The sequence below is a fragment of the Elephas maximus genome, chromosome 5, assembly GCF_024166365.1.
Source record: "Elephas maximus indicus isolate mEleMax1 chromosome 5, mEleMax1 primary haplotype, whole genome shotgun sequence".
Classification (NCBI taxonomy): domain Eukaryota; kingdom Metazoa; phylum Chordata; class Mammalia; order Proboscidea; family Elephantidae; genus Elephas; species Elephas maximus.
The window spans coordinates 150,874,901-150,891,965 of NC_064823.1; positions in this window are offsets into that span (position 1 = coordinate 150,874,901).

Below are 17,065 nucleotides of genomic sequence, written 5' to 3' on the forward strand. Positions count from 1 at the left end.
ATTCACCCACTGCAATGTGTCTTTTGATTTCTTGACTGCTGCTTCCGTGGCTGTTGATTGTGGATCCATGTAAAATGAAATCCTTGACAACTTCAATCTTTTCTCCGTTTATCATGATGTTGCTTGTTGGTCCAGTTGTGAGGATTTTTGTTTTCTTTATGTTGAGGTGCAATCCATACTGAAGGCTGTAATCTTTGATCTTCATTAGTAAGTGCTTGAAGTCCTCATCACTTTCAGCAAGCAAGGTTGTATCATCTGCATAACGCAGGTTGTTGATGAATCTTCCTCCAATCCTGATGCCCTGTTCTCCTTCATATAGTCCAGCTTCTTGTATTATTTGCTCAGCATACAGATTGAATAGGTATGGTATGATATGTCTATATCATAGACATAGTATAAGGAGCCCTGGTGGCTAAGCTTTTGGCCTCTAACAGAAAGACTGATGGTTCGAACTCACCAGCTGCTCTACTGGAGAAAGATGTGGTACTCTACTTCCATAAATATTATAGCCTTGGAAAAGCTATGGAGCACTTCTTCTCTGTCATATTAGTCACTACGAGTTGGAATTGACTCAACAGAAATGGGTATTTTTTTTTTTTTTGGTTTATAGACATTTTATAACATGTGTGTATCTGTATATATGTATATACCCATTGCCACGGAGTCAATTCTGACTCATAGCAACTCTATAGGACAGAGTAGAACTGCCCCATAGGGTTTCCAAGGAGTAACTGGTGGATTGGAACTGCCAACTTTTTGGCTAGCAGCCAGACACTTAGTCACTGTGCCACCAGGGCTCCATGTAGGTGTATAGACATATATGTAATATATACATACGAAAGACAGTATGAATATGAAGGACAATAGATCTTTATACAAATATATGTGTGTATAGATGTATTATATTTATATGTCTATATACTTATATGGAAACCCTGGAGTAGTGGTTAAGAGCTACAGCTGCTAACCAAAAGGTCAGCAGTTCAAATCCCTCAGGTGCTCCTGTTCTATAGGGCCTCTATGAGTTGGAATTGACTCGACGGCAATGGGTATATACATATACACAAACACACACATATACATCTATATACATCTATATCCACATATGTATAATAGGTCTATACATATACAAACGCACACATATGACCAGTTGCTGTCGAGTTGATTCCAACTCATAGTGATACTATAGGACACAGTAGAACTGCCCCACAGGGTTTACAAGGAGCTCCTGGTGGATTTGAACTGCTGACCTTTTGGTTAGCAGCTGTAGCACTTAACCACTATGCCACCAAGGTTTCCACACACACACATACATATATGTACATATATGTGTGCATATATATATATATATACTTTCTTCTGTTTTTTTTTTTTTTGCCTATTTTTTATTGCTCTCTACCAGGCAGGAATGTTTTTTTTGCTATTGTATTCTCAGTGCCTAGAATTTTGCTTGGCATATAACTAAGCAGACACTCATTTAGTATTCATTGAATGAAAAAATGAACGCATGATTAAATAGAAGTTGCTGGAGAAATTTACTATAAACCAAGCCCTATAGACTAGTGCGGTGGTGGGAAATCATCATCTTTACATTTACTTTTGTTATATTTAGAAGGAAGCCTAGCACAAGTAGACAGAATCAGCATGGTTTTCAGCAATGATTCTGCCTCTTGCCACTCACATGCCTTGTTCATAAATCGTATTACCTCTCTGAGTTTCAGCTGCACTTTCATATACGAGGAATGATACCTGCTTGGCTTATCTCACAGTTATCATGTGGGCCAAGTAATACAATAAATGTACAAGTGCCTTGACAATATAAAATGGTATGTAAAAACAGATAATTCTTATGACAACATTATGTTTTTAAACCAGAGTCCTATAAAGTGGAATCAGCATATTGATTGATTGAAGTGCTGGAGGAAAATATTTAATTTTTCAAAAAAATTTATTCTTCTGTATTTTCTCTTTATTTTATAATGTGTATTAGCAGGACATACACATTTAACTTACAAGGGGACAAACTGTCATGGTTTGAATTTTGTCCCCCAAAAATGTGTGTATCAGTTGGGCTGGGCCATGATTCCTGGTGCTGTGTGATTTTCCCCTCTATGTTATAAATCTTGCATCTATGATGTTAATGAGGGAGGATGGGCGGCAGTTGTGTTAGTGAGGAAGGACTCAACCTACAGGATTGGATTGTGTCTTGAGGCAATTTCTTGTGATATAAAAGATAGAAGCAAGCAGAGAGTTGGGGACCTCATACCACCAAGGAAGCAGCACCAGGAGCAGAGCACGTCCTTTGGATCCAGGGTCCCTGTGCCTGAGAAGCTCCTCGACCAGGGGAAGTTTGAGGACAAGGGATCTTCCCCTAGAGCCAACAGAAAGAGAAAGCCGTCCCCTGGAGCTGACACCCTGAATTTGGACTTTTAGCCTACTTTACTGTGAGGAAATAAATTTCTCTTTGTTAAAGCCATCCACTTGTGGTATTTTTGTTGTAGCAGCACTAGATGACTACAACACAAACATATACACATCAGTGGCACATGTTCAAAATTTTTTTTTCTGATAGGATGTACAAACAAAAAAGCTCACAGAGACTCTGTAGGGGTGGTAAAGCTCAGACAGCATGAATTTAAGCTACAAGTTAATACTGATAGTGTGTTTGTGCCTGGACTGACTGTAGTTTTCATTTATTTAACACATACACACCTATACGGCTTTTACTGTGTACCAGACACTGTTCTAAGCACTTTCCAAATATTGACTTGTGTAAAGTGAACGGAACATCATGAATTTAAAATGGGTATTCTCCTAGACCATGCATTCTGAATGGGGGTGATGTTTTCCCCAACATGGTAAAAATTGGTTCTTAGAAGGGGCACAAAAATTTGTCCTCATATGCATGTGAACGCTGGACAACGAATAGAATTGACAAAGACCAAGAAAGAATTGATGCCTTTGAATTGTGGTGTTGGTGAAGAATATTGAATATACCATGGACTGCCAGAAGAATGAATAAATCTGTCTTGGAAGAGGTACAGCCACAATGCTCCTTAGAAGCAAAGATGGCAAGACTATGTCTCACATACTTTGGGCATGTTATCAGGAGGGATCAGTCCCTGAAGAAGGACATTGGTAAAGTCGAGGGTCAGCAAAAAAGGGAAAGACCCTCAATGAGATGGATTGACACAGTGGCTGCAACAAAGATCTCAAGCATAACAATGATTGTGAGGATGGCGCAGGACTGGGCAGTGTTTCGTTCTGTTGTACATAGGGTCGCTATGAGTCGGAACCGAGTCGATGGTACCTTACAACAACAACAACAGTATAATTGTGCCATTGGAATTTCATGGAAGTCAATTAGCAAAAATACGTCTTAAAAGACTCCTTAGTGGGGCCAGGGTTAAAAAAAAAGATTGAACAACACTCTCCTAGGCAATGAAGTTATATCAAAACAAAGCAAAAAAAAAATCCCATTGCCGTCGAGTGGATTCCAACTCATAGTGGCCTTATAGGACAGAGTAGAACTGCCCCATAGCATTTCCAAGGAGTGCCTAGGGAATTCGAACTGCCAATCTTTTGGTTAGCAGCTGTAGCACTTAACTACTATGCCACCAGGGTTTCCATGAAGTTATATAGGTTATTAAAAAAAAGGAAAAAAAGTTATAATTAAGCAAGAGACGTTGGAAATCAAGAGAATTAGGGAAATTTTTAAAAATGTAACCAAACTATGTGCAAACACTTCAGAATTGAACAGTAGCAACCAAAAATACATCCAGCTTTGCCAAATTTAACTTATGGGAAAAATTGGCCCTGCTTGAGAAACACAAACTTTGTTCACTGGGTTCATAATTTTCAGTTATTACATTTTTATGTTCTAGATTTTCCACTTAATTCTCTCTTTTTAATATAGCTTCCAATTCTTTACGTATCCTCTCTAGTTTTCCTCTCTATTTCATTAACTTAGTGATGAGAGTTATTACAAAATCCGTGTGTGAAAACTCCAATGCTATCTATTTATCTGTGAGGCAACTAGACTTAATCCAGTCAAGTACTGAGATGATGGAAGCTCAGTTTTCCTTCTTGTCAGGGCGAGCTTATTCACGCTCACATTCACCCTTACTTCCACGGTGCAGCCTAATAACAAAATATGATGTTTCCCTGGTGGGTCCTAAACATCAATCTTAGTCTTCCAGGCCTGTCATACTAACTGCATCTATGCTATGCTTCTCAGCCTCTCAGTCTACCCTTTGAGAATGGATAATTAGTTCATGGGGACAGACAGCACTAAACGCTGACCTCCCCTTTCTTGCTTTTCCTTCTCTTCCTGATTTTGACCCTAGAGTTTCCCACTGCTGTGGGAGCTCTGCAGTATCTTCACACAGATTCTGTATGTTTTTATAAAACTCTTGTAGTTGTTCTCAGAGGGATGGTTGTTTCGAAAGAACCTAGAAAGCCATTGCCAGAAACACACTTTTTTTTTCCTTTCTTAAAAATTAATCTGCAAAATGATGGAATGCTTCAGGACTTGGAAATGTATTCAAAATACATACATATATATATATATATTTATCTACTGTTTCCTAGGTGATCAGTTAGAGGTCATGGCCTTAGTATTCTTTTTTGTATATTTGTCATTTAAATCGTGGTAGATATATATATATAAGTGAATATTTGCCATTTTAACATTTTTTACATGGCTGTAGTTTTGATTTTTGTTTGGTTTTGTTTTTTCCAAGAATATTCATATGATTATGGCAACAAGAAAAAAATCAAACATAAAATAATAAAAACCAGTAATAATATTTGCCCAAGTCTTTACTTTCCCTTTCCCTCTGAGATATATATATGTATATATATGTGTATATATATATATGGAAACCCTGGTGGCACAGTGGTTAAGAGCTATTATGACTGCTAACCAAAAGGTTGCTAGTTCGAATCTACCAGGCACTCCTTGGAAACTCTATGGGCCAGTTCTACTCTGTCCTATAGGGTTGCTGCGAGTTGGGATCAACCCAACAGCAATGGGTATATGTATGTGTGTATATATATATGGTCGCTATGAGTCCGAATCGACTCGATGGCACTGGGTTTGGTTTTTTTTTTTTTTAATATATATATATAAAGCTTGGTCTATGGCATTCTAAGTTTTTTCACATGCTCATACAGATGTATACAAACACATGTACCCACAAACAGCATCCACACAATTGTGCCACATAAGCACAACACTTACAAATAAAGTGTTTTGCAATCATTCATTTTTACAAAGGTTGGCTTATGTAAGTGTGTATTTCAGTTTTTCTCTCCTCTTGATTAAAAAGGTGTCCTGTATTGTGGACAGCCCTCCAGGACACTGCATATGAATCTAATTCATTGTTTTTAAGAACTGCATAGAGTTCCATACTATAAGCCTACTAAACTTCAGTCAAGTACTTTTCTTTTGAAGGACAGTTTATGTACATTTTTTGTCACAATAATAATATAATATCCACTCGTATAATATGTTTTTAACTCATGATTTTATTTCTATGGAAAATATTTTCTACATTGGTGTCACTGGATCGAAGAGTATGCATATTTTAACTGTAATATATATCGCTCAATCACTTTCCAAAAAGTTTGTATCTTGTAGTATTACCATCAGCATTGCTCAAGAAACCACAAAGCCAAGCCAAAACAAAACAAAGAAACAGTGGCCATTGAGTCAATTCTGAATCACGACAACCCCAGGTGTGTCGAAACAGAACTGTGCTTTACAGTCATTTCAATGGCTGATTTTTTAAAGTAGATAGCCAGGCCTTTCCTCTGAGGCACCTTTGTGTGGACTCAGATCTCCAATCTGATTTAGCAACCATGATCATTAACCCTTTTCACCACCCACAGACTCCAAGAAATAACAAAGCCCCAAGTTATCAGTTGTTTAGAACATTATTGTGCTTTTAAAATTTCAGGCAATCTCAATATGAAAATGATCTAATTTAGCTTTATTTTGAACTCTCTGACTAATAAAATACCACAAGAAAATTGAAAAAAAAATACATACATACATATACCGAGTCCCTGAGTGGTGCCAATGGTTAAGCACTCAGCTACTAACAGAAGTGTTAGTGGTTTGGTGTTTATATGCACACAAATGGTTGAGTGCTGGGCTGCTAACTGAAAGGTTGGTGGTTCTAATCTACTCAGAGGTGCCTTGGAAGAAAAGATTGGTGATCTTCTTCCAAAAACTCACAGCCATGAAAACTCTATGGAGTAAAGCTCTACTCTGTAATACATGGGGTCACCATGAGTTGGAATCAACTCAACGACAACTGGTATGTATGCATATATATGTATACATGTATGTATATACACACTCACACACATCTCGTACATATATACATATACACATACATATATATACATACACATATATATGTATATATGTTGTTATTTTTATTGTTAGGTGCCATTCAGTCCAGTCTTATTCATAGGGACACCATGTACACTAGAATGAAACACTGCCTGGTCCTGCACCATCCTCATAATCATTGCTGTGTTTGAGCCCATCGTTGCATCCATTGTGTCAATCCATCTCTCTGATGGTCTTCCTCTTTCTCCCTGACCTTCTACTTTACCAAACACGATGTCCTTCTCCAGGAACTGGTTCCTCCTGATACCATGTCCAAAGCACCTGAGATAAAGTCTCCCCATACTCATTCTAAGGAGCATTTTGGCTGTAATTCTTCCAAGACAGATTTGTTCATTCCTTTGGCAGTCCATGGTATCTTCAATATTATTCTCCAACACCAGAATACAAAGGCATCAATTTTCTTCAATATTCCTTACTCATTGTCCAGCTTTTGTATGCATATAAGGTGATTGAAAATGCCATGACTTGGGTCCTTAAAGTAACATCTTTGCTTTTTAATACTTACGAGAGGTCTTTTGAAGCAGATTTGCCCAATGCAATACATTGTTTGATTTTTTTTAATAGTGGTTGATACCTAGTAAATGTTCAGTAATCAACTGCTATTATCTTTGAACTCTTGCTTTGTTTAATTTTCTGTGTATGCATTGCATATCAAAACTAATCTAAATATCCTTGAGGACCAGGACTACAATCTATTTATTACTCTTTCTCTTTCCATTAATATTCAAAACAATGATTTGATCTTCAACAATAGTTTTATATTTAATTGGGCACTTTTTATGATTTTTTTTAATTGTGCTTTAAATGGAGATTTACAAAGCAAATCAGTTTCTCATTGATCAATTAATACACATATCATTTTGTGACATTCGTTGCCAACCCCACCCATGTCAACACTCTCCCTTCTCTACCGTGGGTTCCCCATTATCAGCTTTCCTGTCCCCTCCTGTCATCTCATTCTTGCCCCAGTGTTGGTGTGTCAGTTTAGTCTCATTTTTTTTTTTATGGGCTTATCTAATCTTTGGATGAAGAGTGAACCTCAGGAGTGACTTCAGTACTGAGTTAAAAAGGTGTTTGGGGGCCATACTCTCTGGATTTCTCCAGGCTGTAGTCTTTGATTTTCATCAACAAGTGTTTCAAGCTCTCTTCATTTTAAGCAACCAAACTTGTGTCATCTGCATATCACAGGTTGTTAATGAACCTTCCTCTAATCCTGATGATTCACTCTTCTTCATTCAGTCTAGTTTCTTGGATTATTTGCTCAGCATACAGATTGAATAGGTGTGGTAAAAGGATACAACCCTGATGCACATCTTTCCTCATTTAAACCATGCAGTAAGTACCCCCTTGATCTGTTTGAATGACAGCCTCCAGGTCTATGTACGGGTTCCTCATGAGCACAATTAATTGTTCTGCAGTTCCCATTTTTTGTATTGTGTTCCATAATTTGTTATAATCCACGTAGTCAAATGTCTTTGCAGTCAATAAAACAGAGGTAAATATCTTTCTGGTTTTCTCTGCTTTCAGCCAAGATCCATCTGACCTCAGCAATGATATTCCTTGTTCCACGTCCTCTTCCAAATCTGTCTCAAATTTCTGGCAATTCCCTGTAGATGTACTGTTGCAACCATTTTTTAATTCTCTTCAGCAAAATTTTACTTGCGTGTGATATTAATGATAAAAAAAAATTTTTTTTTTCTATAATTTCCCCATTCTGTTGGATCAACTTTCTTTGGAATGGGCACAAATATGAATCTCTTCCAGTCAGTTGGCCGGGTAGTTGTCTTCCAAATTTCTTGGCGTAGATAAATGAGTGCTTCCAGTGTTGCATCTGTTTGTTGAAACATATCAATTGGTATTTCATCAGTTCTTGGAGCCTTGTTTTTCACCAGTGCCTTCAATGCAGCTTCAACTTCTTCCTTCGATACCATCGGTTCTTTTATGCTACCTCCTGAAATGGTTGAACATGCACCAATTCTTTTTGGTACCGTGAATCTATGTATTCTTTCCATCTTCTTTTGAAGCTTCCTGTGTCATTCAAAATTTTGTCTATAGAAGCCTTCAAAATTGCAACTGGAGGCTTGAATTTTTTTGCAGTTCTTTCACCTTGAGAAATGCTGAAGGTGTTCTTACCTTTTGTTTTCCTAATTCCAGGTCTTTGCACCATTCCTTATAATGCTTTACTTTGTTTTTTTGAGGCACACGTTGAAATCTTCTGGTCAGCTTTTACTTCATTATTTCTTCATTTGCTTTAGCTGCTCTTTATTCAAAAGCAAGTTTCAGAATCTCTTCTGACATCCATTTGTTTTTTTTCTTTCTTTCATAGCTTTTAATGACCTTTTTTTTCCCCATGTATTATGTCCTTGATATCATTCCAAAACTCGTCTCGTCTTCAGTCATTAGTGTGCAATGAGTCAAATTTATTATTGAGATGGCCTCTAAATTTAAGTGAGGTATACTCAAGGTCATATTTTGGCTCTGGTGTACTGGTTTTAATTTTCTTGAGCCTCAACTTGAACATTCATATGACCAATTGATGGTCTGTTCTGCAGCTGGCCCCTGGTCTTATTCTGATTGATGATATTGATCTTCCCCATGTTCTTTTTCCACAGATGTAGTCGATTTGATTCTTGCGTATTCCATCCAGTGATGCCCACATGTATAGTTGTCATTTGCATTTTGAAGAGGTATTTGCAATGAATAAGCCACTGATCTTGCAAAGTTCTATCATGTGATCCCCAGCCTTTTTTCTATCACTAAGGCCATATTTTCCAACTATCGATCCTCTTTCTTTGTTTCCAACTTTTCCATTCCAATCACCAGTAATTATCAAGGTATCTGGGTTGCATGTTTGATCAAGTTTGGACTGCAGAATTTGGTAAAAGTCTTCAATTTCTTCGTCCTTGTCATTAGTAGTTGGAGAGTAAATTTGAATAATATTCGTATTAACCGATCTTCTTTGTAGGCATACAGATATTATCCTATCACTGACACTTTTGTACTTCAGGATAAATTTTGAAATGTTCTTTTTGGTAATGAATGCAGTAACATTCCTCTTCAGTTTTTCATTCCTGGCACAGTAGATCATATGATTGTCCAATTCCACATTCCAATTATTAATGGATGTTTGCAGCTGTTTCTTCTCATTTTGAGTCATGCCACATCAGCAAATAAAGGCCTTGAAAGCTTTACTCCATCCACATCAAGGTTGACTATTTTGAGGAGGCCCCTCTTCCCCAGTCATATTTTGATTGTCTTCCAACCTGAGGGGCTTATCTTCGGGCACTATATCAGACAATGTATTGCTGCTATCCCTCAGGTTTTCACTGGCAAACATATGTATATTGTTAGTTGTCATAGAATCTATTCTGAATCATGGTGATCCCAAGTATGCATAATAGAACTGCTGCGTGGGGTATTCAAGGCTGTGACCTTTTGGATGCAGATGTTAAGCCTGTGTTCTGAGGTACTTCTGGGTGGGTTAGACCTACCAGCCTTTCAGTTAGTAATTTATCTATCTATCTGTTTTCATTTTGCTATTTAATTGGCACCTAAAACAGATATTTTTTGGCTTTGTATTGATAATAGAGGTTTTAATTTGGCTACGAATATTGATTACATGAATAGATATTGATATGTCTTTCATTTGGAATTTTATATTTATGATGGGGAAGTGGAATCTCTTTGTCCAGTTGGTCCCATATGGTCTCAATCATTAAGACAACTTTATGAAATTTTTTTTGGTTAAATTCTTTCAAAGAAAACTAACTCGTGGGAAGCACTATACTTCTTTATTCATGGTGATTGCATGTGGGTTTTTTTAAAAAAGCCTCTTTTCCCACGTGAGATATGAGATATGGAATAAAATGAGACAAAAGGAAAAAAAGAATATATTTAGAGCTTTCTACTTCCTCTATCATTTCCTTTTAGTGTCTGGTAAATGTGTGTTAAGCTCACATAGCATGCAAACACTTATACACAATTGCTAAATATGTTTGGAGAAAATATATTGGGGTGGGAATGTTAGCTATAAAATGGTCAGATAACTTTTTTTTTGGTTTGCTTTTTCAAACACAAAAAATTTACTAGATTATGTTTTTTTGTCTATAGCTACAGAATCTTATCCTGATACACAGTGCTTTTTTAAAAAAATAATAATTTAGTTTTTGTTGTTGTTTACAAATATACCCAGCAGAAAATACACCAATTCAACAATTTCTACATGTACATTTCAGTGATATTTTTTACATTCCTCAAGATGTACAACAATCGCTACTCTCCTTTTCCAAATTATTCCTCCCCCATTAACATAAACTCACTGCCTCCCAAGTTTCCTATCTAATCCTTCTAGGTGCTGTTGTCAATTTGATCCCATATAGATAGATCTTAAAGGAGCATGATACTCAAGGAACACATATTTTTTATTTAAGTTACACTATTCTTTTTTTTTTATTATTATTCTTTGGTTTTAAGAAGGCTTCAAAGGATAGTTTTGGTTTAAGTTTCAAAGCTTATCTCAGGCAATTATTATATTATTATTATTATTAGGTGCCGTCGAGCCGGTCCGACTCATAGCCACCCTATGCACAACAGAACGAAACACTGCCCAGTCCTGAGCCATTCTCACAATTGTTGTGCTTGAGATCACTGTTGCAGTCACTGTGTCAATCCACCTCATTGAGGGTCTTCCTCTTTTATGCTGACCCTGTGCTCTGCCAAGCATGATGTCCTTCTCCAGGGACTGATTCCTCCGGATGACATGTCCAAAGTATGTAAGATGCAGTCTCACCACCCTGGTTTCTAAGGAGCATTCTGGCTATACTTCTTCCAAGACAGATTTATTCATTCTTCTGGCAGCCCACAGTATATTCAATATTCTTCACCAACACAATCATTCAAAGGCATCAATTCTTCCTTGGTCTTCCTCATTCATTGTCCAGCTTTCACATGCATACGATGTGATTGGAAATACCACGGCTTGGGTCAGGTGCACCTTAGTCTTCAAGGTGACATCTTTGCTCTTCAACATTTTAAAGAGATCCTTGGCAGCAGATTTACCCAATGCAATGTGTCTTTTGATTTCTTGACTGCTGCTTCCATGGCTGTTGATTGTGGATCCAAGTAAAACGATATCCTTGACAACTTCAGTCTTTTCTCCATTTATCATGATATCACTTATTGGTCCAGATGTGAGGATTTTTGTTTTCTTTATGTTGAGGCGTAATCCATATTGAAGGCTGTGGTCTCTGATCTTCATTAGTAAGTGCTTCAAGCCCTCTTCACTTTCAGCAAGCAAGGCTGTGGCATCTGCATAACGCAGGTTGTTAATGAGTCTTCCTCCAATCCTGATGCCCTGTTCTTCTTCATATAGTCCAGCTTCTCGGATTATTTGCTCAGCATACAGATTGAATGGGCATGGTGAATACAACCCTGACACACACCTTTCCTGACTTTAAACCAATCAGTATCCCCTTGTTCTGTCCAAATAACTGCCTCTTGATCTATGTAAAGGTTCCTCATGAGCACAGTTAAGTGTTCTGGAATTCCCATTCTTTGCAATGTTATCCATAATATGTTATGATCCACACAGTCGAATGCCTTTGCATAGTCAATAAAACACGGGTAAACATCCTTCTGGTATTCTCTGCTTTCACCCAGGATCCATCTGACATCAGCAATAATATCCCTGGTTCCATGTCCTCTTCTGAAACAGACCTGAATTTCTGGCAGTTCCCTGTCCATATACTGCTGCAGCCATTTTTGAATGATCTTCAGCAGAATTTTGCTTGCATGTGATATTAATGATATTATTCTGTAACTTCCACATTCATTTGGATCAGCTTTCTTGGGAATAGGCATAAATATGGATCTTTTCCAGTAGTTGGCCAGGAAGCTGTCTTCCATATTTCTTGGCATAGACAAGTGAGTACCTCCAGCGCTGCATCCGTTTGTTGGAACATCTCAATTGATGTTCCATCAGTTCCTGGAGCCTTGTTTTTCACCAATCCCTTCAGAGCACCTTGGACTTCTTCCTTCAGTACCATCGGTTCCCGATCATAGGCTACCTCTTGAAATGGTTGAACATCGACTAATTCTTTTTGGTATAATGACTCTGTGTATTCCTTCCATCTTCTTCTGATTCTTCCTGCATCATTTAATATTTTCCCCATAGAATTCTTCACTATTGCAACTCAAGGCTTGAATTTTTTCTTCAGTTCTTTCAGCTTGAGAAATGCCGAGTGTGTTCTTCCCTTTCGGCTTTCCACCTCCAGCTCTTTGCACATGTCATTATAGTACTTTACTTTGTCTTCTCGAGCTGCCCTTTGAAATCTTCTGTTCAGTTCTTTTACATCATCAATTCTTCCTTTTGCTTTAGCTGCTCGATGTTTCAGAACAAGTTTCAGAGTCTCCTCTGACATCTACCTTGGCCTTTTCTTTCTTTCCTGTCTTTTCAATGACCTCTTGCTTTCTTCTTGGATGATGTCCTTGATGTCATTCCACAACTCGTCTGATCTTCAGTCACTAGTGTTCAATGCGTCAAATCTATTCTTCAGATGGTCTCTAAATTCAGGTGGGGTATACTCAAGCTCATATTTTGGCTCTCGTAAACTTGCTCTGATTTTCTTCAGTTTCAGCTTGAACTTGCTTGTGAGCAATTGATGGTCTGTTTTACAGTCGGCCCCTGGCCTTGTTCTGACTGATGATATTGAGCATTTCCATTGTCTCTTTCCACAGATGTAGTCAATTTGATTTCTGTCTGTTCTGTCTGGTGAGGACCATGTGCATAGTCGCCGTTTATGTTGGTGAAAGAAGGTATTTGCAATGAAGAAGTCATTGGTCTTGCAAAATTCCATCATTCGATCTCTGGCATTGTTTCTTTCACCAAGGCCATATTTTCCACTACTTGTCCTTCTTCTTTTTTTCCAGCTTTCGCTTTCCAACCACCAGTAATTATCAATGCATCTTGATTGCATGTTCGATCAATTTCAGACTGCAGCAGCTGATAAAAATCTTATATTTCTTCATCTTTGGCCCTAGCGGTTGGTGTTTAAATTTGAATAATAGTCGTATTAACTGGTCTTCCTTGTAGGCATATGGATATTGTCCTATCACTGACAGCGTTGTACTTCAGGATAGATCTTGAAACATTCTTTTTGACAATGAATGCAACACCATTCCTCTTCAAGTTGTCATTCCCAGCAGAGTAGACTATATGATTGTCCAATTCAAAATGGCCAATACCAGTCCATTTTAGCCCACTAATGCCTAAGATATCGATGTTTATGTGTTCCATTTCATTTTTGATGATTTCCAGTTTTCCTAGATTCATACTTCGTACATTCTAGGTTCCAATTATTAATGGATGTTTGCAGCTGTTTCTTCTCATTTTGAGCCATGCCCCATCAGCAAATGAAGGTCCCAAAAGCTTTACTCCATCCACATCATTCAGGTCGACTCCACTTTGAGGAGGCAGTTCTTCCCCAGTCATCTTTTGAGTGTCTTCCAACCTGGGGGGCTCATCTTCCAGCACTATATCAGACAATGTTCTGCTGCTCTTCATAAGGTTTTCACTGGCTAATGCTTTTCAGAAGTAGACTGCTGGGTCCTTCTTCCTAGCGTGTCTTTGTCTGGAAGCTCAGCTGAAACCTGTCTTCCATGGGTGACCTTGCTGGTATCTGAATACCGGTGGCATAGCTTCCAGCATCACAGCAATATGCAAGCCCCCACAGTACAACAAACTGACAGACATATCTCAGGATAATAGTTTTTTCTGTTTTATTTATTTATTTACATTTTTATTATTCTTTAGATGGTTTACAGAACAAAGTAGTTTCTCGTCAAACAGTTAGTACACACATTGTTCTATGACATTGGTTAACAGCCCCACACGTCGACACTCTCACTTCTCAACCCTGGGTTCCCTATTATCAGCTTTCGTCTTCCCTCCTGCCTTCTAGTCCTTGCCCCACAGCTGGTTTGCCCCTCTAGTCTTGTTTTTTTCTATGGGCCTGTTCAATCTTTGGCTGAAGGGTGAACCTCAGGCATGACTTCACTACTGAGCTCAGTGGGTGTCAAGGGGTCATACTTTCAGGGTTTCTCCAGTCTCTGTCAGGCCAGCAATTCTGGTCTTTCTTTTTGAGTTAGAACTTTGTTCTACATTTTTCTCCAGCTCTGTCTGGGACCCTCTATTGTGATCCCTGTCAGAGCAGTCAGTGGTGGTACTGGGCACCATCTATTTGTACTGGACTCAGTCTGGTGAAGGCCATGATAGATGTGGTTCATTAGTCCTTTGGACTAATCTTTCTCCTTATATCCTTAGTTTTCTTCATTATTTCTTGCTCCTGAAGAGGTGAGACCAGTAGAGTATCCTAGGTGCCTGCCCACAGGCTTTCAAGACCCCAGATGCTACTTACTAAAGTAGAATGTAGAACATTTTCTTAGAAACTCTGTTATACCAATTGAGGTAGACTTTCCCTGAGACCATGGTCCCCACAGCCCTCAGCCCAGCAATTCCATCCCTCAGGGAGTTTGGATATGCCTATGGAGCTACCATGACCTTGCCTGGTACAGGTTGTGCTGGCTTCCCCAGTATTGTGGACTGTCTTTCCCTTCACCAAAGTTACGACTTGTATATTGTCTAATAAGTGTTTTTCCATCCCACCCCTCCCCTCCCTCGTAACCATCAAAGATTCTTTCTTTTTGTATGTAAACCTTTTCATGAGTTTTTACAGTAGCTGTCTGATACAATATTTGTCCTTTTGTGACTAACTTATTTCACTCAGCATAATGCCCTCCAGATTCATCCATGTTATGAGATGCTTCACAGGCTTATCATTGTTCTTTATCATTGCGTAATACTCCATTGTGTGTGTATCACAGTTTGTGTATCCATTCACCTGTTGATGGGCATTTAGGTTGTTTCCATCTTTTTGCTATTGTAAACAATGCTGCAATGAACATGGGCATGCATATGTCTATTCGTGTGACAACTCTTATTTCTCTAGGATGTATTCCTAGGAGCAGGATTGCTGGATCATATGGTATTTCTATTTCTAACTTTCTAAGGAAGTGCCATATCATTTTCCAAAATAGTTGTATCATTTTGCATTCCCACCAGCTGCACATAAGATTTCCAATTTCCCCGCAGCCTCTCCAACATTTGTTAGTTTCTGTTTTATTGATTTGTGTGAGTAATGCCAGGATGAGATGGTATCTCATTGTGGTTTTGATTTGCATTTCTGTAATGGCTAGAGATCGTGAGCATTTCCTCATGAGTCTGTTGGCCACTTGAATGTCTTCTTTGGAGAAGTGTCTGTTCAGTCCCTTTGTCAGGGCAATAGTTTTGAGAGTTCATTCAGCTGCCATGGCTCCAGAATGTCTGGATTCCATGAGAATTTTATATTCTGTTCTGCATTTTCTCCCTTTTGATCAGGATTCTTCTATAGATTTTTTGATCAAAGTGTTCAGTATTGGTAACCTGGCACCATCCAGTTCTGGTCTCATGGCACAGGAGGCAGTTGCTTAAGGAGGCAATTAGTTATACAATCCATTTCTTCCTCCTATACCTCAGCATAAAGGAAACAAAAATCGTCACAACTGGACCAATAAGCAATATCATGATAAACAGAGAAAAAATTGAAGTTGTCAAGGATTTTATTTTACTTGGATCCACAATCAACAGCCATGGAAACAGCAGTCGAGAAATCAAAAGACACATTGCATTGGGCAAATCTGCTGCAAAGGACCTCTTTAAAGTGTTGAAAAGCAAAGATGTCACCCTGAAGACTAAGGTGCACCTGAACCAAGCCATAGTGTTTTCAATCACCTCATATGCCTGTGAAAGCTGGACGATGAATAAGGAAGAGTGAAGAAGAATTATGGTTTTGGTGAAGAATATTGAATATACCATGGACTGCCAAAAGAACAAACAAATCTGTCTTGGAGGAAGTACAACCAGAATGCTCCGTAGAGGCAAGGATGGTAAAACTTTATCTCACACGCTTTGGACATGTTATTAGGGGGAATCAGTCCCTGGAGAAGGACATCAAGCTTAGTAAAGTAGTGTCAGTGAAGAAGAGGAAGACCCTCAAGGAGATAGATTGACACAGGGGCTGCAACAATGGGTTCAAGGATAACAATGATTGTGAGGATGGTGCAGGACCAGGCAGTGTTTCGTTCTGTTGTACACAGGGTCACTATGAGTCAGAACTGACCTGATGGCACCTAATAATGATAACATAACTAATGATCCTCCTTCCTCTGTCACTCCAGGTGGAGGGAGTCTTTTCATAGTAAGAAGAATGATCTATCAATGCAAATTCATGCAATCAAATTTTGAAGTCAATACTAAATCCCTTAGGGCAAAACGAAGTAAAAAACACCTACTTTAAAACGCCAAGAAAATGGCAAAATGATTTCCCTTTAAATCCATAGAGAGATCATTAGCATGTCAAAATGAAAATTTAAAAAGTCAATACATACTGAATGTAGTGACATCTGAGACTGACTCATATTGTCACTTTGAGGGAGAATGAAAGTCTGTCAGGGGAGGTTTGCACACATCAGATTGGTGAATCAAGCAAAGTAGCCAGCACAAAGATCTTCCTGTAAGAGCTCCATTATAAAATCATGGAGGTCAAGATA